Source organism: Arachis ipaensis, chromosome B9 (assembly GCF_059453495.1).
Source record: "Arachis ipaensis isolate K30076 ecotype BB chromosome B9, ASM5945349v1, whole genome shotgun sequence".
NCBI classification, from domain to species: Eukaryota; Viridiplantae; Streptophyta; class Magnoliopsida; order Fabales; family Fabaceae; genus Arachis; species Arachis ipaensis.
Window position 1 is genome coordinate 78,694,506 of NC_142444.1, and position 7,090 is coordinate 78,701,595.

The following is a 7,090-nucleotide window of genomic DNA, read 5'->3' on the forward strand; positions in this document are numbered from 1 at the left end:
TTTATTACATGATTGAATATTTGCTTCCTAAAGACTTTTAATTATGTATTTTAATTCTCCTTCATTCCATTAGATGCTGTGATCTGTGTGTTAAGTATTTCAGGCTTTATAGGGCATGAATGACTTGGAGATTGGAAAGGAAGCTTGCAAAAATGGAAGGAACACAAGAAATTGAGGAGATGACCAGCGAGAAGTGACGCGGACGCATGGCTCACGTGACCGCGCGACAAAGAGGAAATCGCAGTGACGCGGACGCATGGCTCACGCGACCGCGCGGATTGGAACTGTACAAGTGACGCGGAGGCGTGGACGACGTGCACGCGTGGCAAGGCAAAACGCCGAATGACGCGTCCGCATGAATGACACGATCGCGTGACATTCATGATCTGCAGAATCTGCAGATTTTGCTGGGGGCAATTTTGGGCCCTGTTTTGACCCAATTTTCGACCTAGAAAAGCATACTAGAGCCAAGGATCATGGAAAAACGAGAGAGAACATTCATTCCAGACAATCCTCAGTTTTAGATCTAGTTTTTACTCCTCCTCTAGGTTTTCTCTCTACACATTCATAGTTCTTAGGATTTGATTTTTATTTCTTTTTGAATTGGGATACTGAGAAGAGTTATTACCTCAGCGAGACTTCGTCATTCTAGTTTGTTTTCCTTACCTGTCTCTTACTCTTCCATGTCCTTTGTTTACTCGGAATTATTATTGGATTATTTTTAGAATTTATTAATACAAGAACTAAAAAGAAGAATTGGGATATTGAGTAGTTCCATAACTTGGATGGGAGTTGATTGAAGGGAAGACCTTGAGTTGAAATGCTTAAAAGAAAAATTGTAATTGGGTTTATTGTTTGATTGCCCTCTAGTCACTGACACCAATCCTTTTCAATTGAGCGGATTGGAACTTGTGATTAAAAATAGCTTTCCAACTTGCTTGACTTTCCCTTACCTAGTAAGGGATAACTAAACAGAAGAACCCTCAATTATCAATTAATCTTGAGAGTACTCCAACAAGAATAGGGCTTCCGACTAATCTACTCCCAGTCAAGGCTTTTATTTAAAATTACACAAATTCTCTAATTTAATTTCTTGTTATTCAACTCAACCCATTTTTTGAAAACATCTAAATAATAAAATAGCACACCTTTCTGCAACTCGTTGGGAGACGACTTAGGACTCATACTCCCAGTATTTTAATTTAAATTTTGTGACAACCCTTCTAAATTGATAAGCAGATTTCTGGTTGGTTAAGAACTGTACTTGCAACGTATCTCTTCTAATAATTTCTTAACTCGCCAATTTCTGCCACGTCAATTTTTGGCGCCATTGTCGGGGACTTGCAATAGAGTGCTAAAGTTATTAATTGGAATTTATTTATTTGCATTTTATTTTATTTTGCTACTATGAGCTTCATGTTTCTTTCTTTAAATGACGCGTTCACTTTCTAATCCAAGCTTGCCAGTATTCGATCCTGAGATTGAAAAAACTATTTCACGAATAAGGCAAGCTCGGCGTCAGTTAGTCCTCTCTGAGGGTGGATTTGAAACGTCACTTGAGGAAGAAACAGGCTCCCTTTCTGCTGATTCGGTTGATTTACGTGCAGGTGACATGGCAGCACCTAGGAGAATTACTATCCAGGAGGCTGGAGCCCCTGATTTTTTAATGCAACCGTTTCAAGCGCATCACCCAGTGGTGGCTACAGACTTTGAAATAAAGACTGCACTGCTCAATTTGATGCCTAAGTTTCATGGCTTACCTGCTCAAGAGCCTATAAAGCACCTTAGAGACTTCCAAGCAGCCTGTTCTACTGTCAGGCGTGATGGTGCAAATGAAACTTCAATTTTGTTAAAAGCCTTCCCATTCTCTCTTGAGAGAAATGCGAGAGAGTGGTACTACACTCAACCCGCAGCAATTGTATCCGACTGGGATACACTTAGAAGAGAATTTTTGGAAAAATTCTTTCCAGCTGAAGTTACTGATAAACTAAGAAAAGACATTTCCATGATTGTTCAGGACGAATCCGAGACTCTCTATGAATACTGGGAGCGCTTCAACAACCTTTTGGAAGCATGCCCCCACCATATGATTGACAGGATAGTGTTGCTCGGCTACGTAAGAAAGGGCATGAGGCCCCAAGATAAGACTACATTGGAAAGTGCTAGCAATGGGCCTATGAAAAAGTACAAGACCACTGATGAGGCATGGCAATTGATCAGCGACTTAGCTGAATCTACAAGGAATCATAGGCAGAAACAAGGCCGGTCAAAAGCTGTTGCAGAGGTATCTTCTAGCAAGGAGACTACTGCTCTGGCTTAGAGTATAAGTGAAATGACCACCTTACTGAAGCAGATGCAATTGAGTCTACAACAAGCGCATCAAAACCAACAGGTAGTCCCACAGAGAGTGTGCGGAATCTGTGCTGATTACAGCCATTATACTGATGAATGTCCGCAGCTCCAACAGGAAGACAACACCGTGGCAGCCACTCATAACTTCTATGACTGCCCCAACCAAGGGTACAATCAAGGTGGCAGTTACAACCATGGATGGCAGGACAATTCCAACCAAGGTTGGAGAGATAATTCTAACCAGACTTGGAGGGACAACAATAATAGAGGAGGCAGAGACAATCAAGGATATCAGAGGTGGAATAATAACAAAAACAGGCAGCAGAACCAGAACCAGTCTTACAGAGCACCTCACCTGAGGCAGTCCCAAGGACCACAACACAACCAGTAACAAGTTCTGCAGATTACTCAATCTAATTCGTCTCCGAGTGAAGAGGCCATTCAATCTATTGCACAAGGACACAGGAACATGGAAAGTTCACTTAATGGCCTAGCATCCGCCATACAAGCTCTCATCTCTCAGCTGGCACCACCCAATACTTCAAATACTCAACAGGCAAACTCCAGTGGAATTCCTTTTCAACCCCTGCCCAATCCGAAGGGTGGCATCAATGCCATCACCCTAAGGTCCGGAACTACACTGCAAGAGAGGAATCAGGAGGAGCCAAACCCACCAGAACACGACTCAGCTGAAGAGGTAGTGGAAGTAGAAGAGGTTGAAGAGGACATACAGGACATGGCTGGAGAACAAGAAGCTCAATCACAGGAAGAAGCACAAAAGAGCGCAGACATTGCAGAAAATGCCATTCCTATTCCATTTCCACAACTTGCAAGGAAGCCCAGGAAGCAGTTGGAACGTGATCCCAAAATGGTAGAAATATTCAAAAAGGTTGAGGTAATTGTTCCCCTTTTTGATGTTATTCAGCAGGTACCTAAATACGCAAAGTTTCTAAAAGATTTATGTATACACAAAGACAAAATTAATGAATTAGAAACTATTCCTTTAGGTAGTTCTATATCTGCTTTAATGGGAGGTTTACCTGAAAAGTGTAGTGACCCAGGTCCATGTATGGTTAATTATACTATTGGCGGTGTGATATTTTCTGACTGCATGTGTCATTTAGGAGCATGTGTTAGTATAATGCCTTTGTCTATATATGATATTTTGAGGCTCCCTCCCTTAAAAAGGTTGGCAGCTCGTTTTATGTTGGCAGATAAAAGCATTATTACAGTGGCTGGAGTTGCTAAAGATGTATTAGTGGGTATTAAGGGGCTCCCATTCCCCATCGATTTTTATATCCTGGAGATACCCCAAAATGACTCAGAAAAGCCATCATCAATCCTACTCGGAAGACCTTTCCTGAAGACCTCAAAGTTCAAATTAGTTGCTTTTTCAAGAACATACTCTTTTGAAATAGATGGCCGAGTAGTAAGCTTCAATCTGAATGGAGTTATGAAGCACCCTCCAGAAGATCATTCTATCCTCCAGTGTGACATCATAGAGGAAACCGTGGCTAATGTTCATCAGGAGGAGTTCGAAGAAAAGTACATAGGACAAGGTCCAAGTGTGGGGACACTCTCTGAGGACAATGAAAGTACTTTACCATTGCCACCAGCTCCAGATAATCCAGAGCCTAACCATGAGCAGAAGTTAGAATTGAAACCCCTCCCTCTATACCTCAAATATGCTTACCTTGATGACAAGCAGAAGTTTCCAGTTATCATTGCAAGGGAACTCACTTTTCAACAAGAAGAGCAGCTACTTAGTGTGCTGAGGAGGCATAAGAAGGCACTTGGGTGGAGTTTGGCAGACATAGTAGGCATCAACCCTCAAGTTTGTGAGCACAGAATATTTTTAGAAGAGGGAGCAAAGCCTGTCTGTCAACCCTAGAGGAGACTGAACCCCACTATCTTAGAGGTTGTCAAGAAGGAAGTGACCAGACTACTGGAGGCAGATATCATCTATCCCATCTCAGACAGTGAATGGGTAAGCCCAGTACAAGTGGTGCCCAAGAAGTCTAGAGTCACTACAGTGAAGAATGAGCATGGAGAGCTCATGGCAACCAGATTTCAGACCTCCTGGAGAGTCTGCATTGATTACAGGCGTCTCAACCAAGCCACTCGTAAGGATCACTATCCTCTTCCATTCATTGATCAAATGCTGGATCGCCTGTCAGGTAAATCACATTATTGCTTTTTAGATGGTTACACAGGTTATTTCCAGATTCATATAGCTCCTGAAGATCAGGAAAAGACTACTTTTACATGTCCTTTTGGGACTTACGCTTATAAGAGAATGCCCTTTGGCTTGTGCAATGCACCAGCTACTTTCCAAAGGTGCATGACGAGTCTTTTCTCTGATCTTATTGAGGACTGTATGGAGGTTTTTATGGATGACTTTAGTGTATATGGTGATTCCTTCAATCTTTGCTTGGATAGTTTATCTAGAGTGTTAGATAGATGTGTCAATACAAACCTTGCATTGAATTTTGAAAAATGTCACTTTATGGTTAAACAAGGGATTGTACTAGGACATTTTATGTCTAATACTGGAATTTCTATAGATCCAGCAAGGGTGGATGTTATTTCTAGTTTACCTTACCCCTCTTCTGTGAGGGAAGTCCGTTCGTTTCCTGGCCATGCAGGTTTTTACAAGAGATTCATTAAGGACTTTAGTAAGGTAGCTCTTCCCTTATCTAGACAAATGCAGAAAGATACTGAGTTCGAGTTCAGTGAGGATTGCAAACAAGCGTTTGATAAGCTGAAGACCGCTCTGACTCAAGCTCCAATTGTGAGAGGACCAGACTGGAGCCAGCCATTTGAAATAATGTGCGACTCCTCCAACCATGCAGTAGGTGCAGCACTGGCTCAGCGTGAAGGTAAGGACCCCTTTGTAATTGCTTATGCGTCTAAAACTTTAGATGCCGCTGAGTCTAATTATACTACTACTGAGAAAGAGCTTCTTGCTATTGTTTTTGCTCTGGATAAATTACGAGCCTATTTACTTGGTACGAAAGTAGTAGTGTACTCAGACCACGCAGCTCTAAACTATCTAATAGCTAAAAAGGAATCCAAACCAAGGCTTATACGTTGGATACTGCTACTACAAGAATTTGATTTAGAAATTAAGGATAGGAGTGGTAATCAGAATCTAGTGGCAGACCACTTGAGTCGCCTTGAGCACATTAAGCACGACTCCACTCCTATAGCTGATAATTTCCCATTCGATAACCTGCAAGCAGTATCTGAGGTAGTCCCTTGGTATGCACCTGTAGCTAATTATCTAGTTAACCGCACTTTTCCTCCAAACTTTACTAAGCATCAAAGAGACAAGCTGAAAAGTGAGTCTAAATATTATATATGGGATGACCCATATTTATGGAGATGTGGCGCTGACCAGGTAATTATACGGTGTGTGCCTCAATCAGAATTCCAGTCCATCTTAGAGGCCTGCCACTCATCTGAGAGTGGAGGACATTTTGGCCCTCAAAGAACAGCTAGAAAAATCTTAGATTGTGGATTCTGGTGGCCTACTCTTTTTAGAGACGCTGCTGAATTTTGTAAATCTTGTTTCCCATGCCAAAAATTTGGTAATATATCCAAGAGGGATGAGATGCCTCAACAGATTATGCTTTTCTGTGAAATTTTTTATGTTTAGGGCATTGACTTCATGGGTCCATTTCCAAATTCTAATGGTTATTTTTATATATTGTTAGCTGTGGATTACGTTTCCAAATGGGTGGAAGCAATCCCTACCCGCACTGATGATGCTAACACTATTGTTTCCATTGTTAGAAACCATATCATTTGTCGCTTTTGATCACCACGAGCAATCGTGAGCGATCAAGGCACCAATTTTTGTAAAAGGAGACTAACAGGATTAATGAAGAAGCATGGAATAATTCATAATGTTGCAACTGCCTACCATCCTCAGACTAATGGGCAAGCCGAGGTATCAAACAAAGAGATAAAACGTATATTGCAGAAGATAGTCAAACCTCATAGGCGAGATTGGAGCACCAGGCTACAAGATGCACTTTGGGCATACAGAACAGCATACAAGACACCCATTGGGATGAGCCCTTTCCGCTTAGTTTATGGAAAAGCCTGCCATCTCCCAGTTGAAGTAGAGCACAAAGCCTTTTGGGCAGTAAAGGAATGCAATATGGGATTTGAAACAGCCGGAGCTGAGAGGATGTTGCAACTGCAATAATTAGAAAGCCTTCGCCTGGAAGCTTATGAGAACTCAAGGCTGTACAAGGAGAAGATGAAGGCTATACATGATAAGCACATCAAGAGAAGAGAGTTCCAACCTGGGGACTTAGTCCTCCTTTACAAATCTCGACTGAGGCTCATGCCAGGCAAGTTGAGATCAAGATGGGAAGGTCCATATAAAGTAGAGAAGGCTGAGCCGTACGGAGTTTTTCACCTAAGTCACCGTTCACGCTCTGAACTCATCAAAGTTAATGGACATCGTTTGAAGCTCTACCATGGTGAGAAGATGAAGAAAAACAAGGAGCTCAAGATCTTCCTCTTGGAGGATCCACACATAGCTGAAGACTGAACTAGTGGAGCGTCCAACTTACGGACGTTAAAGCAAAGTGCTAGGTGGGAGACAACCCACCATGGTATGATCGTTCTTTTCTTTATTCGTAGTTTTCTTTTTTCATAACTCTTCTCCTTATTCGCACATATAGCTTGCATCTGCATTTGCATATTTTTATTTCTAAAAAAAAAA

At 41.8% G+C, this 7,090-nt stretch overlaps 1 non-coding gene and 1 pseudogene across 1 annotated transcript; one reads left to right on the forward strand and one right to left on the reverse strand.

Annotated features, from left to right (window-relative positions):
- Positions 1-1,984: 1,984 nt before the first annotated feature.
- On the reverse strand, positions 1,985-2,092 carry LOC148545121 (small nucleolar RNA R71). The gene has a single exon (XR_015901386.1). It is a non-coding gene; the product is annotated as a small nucleolar RNA R71 (small nucleolar RNA).
- Positions 2,093-3,088: 996 nt separating this feature from the next.
- LOC148545122 (uncharacterized) lies at positions 3,089-6,291 on the forward strand (annotated as a pseudogene).
- Positions 6,292-7,090: the final 799 nt, after the last annotated feature.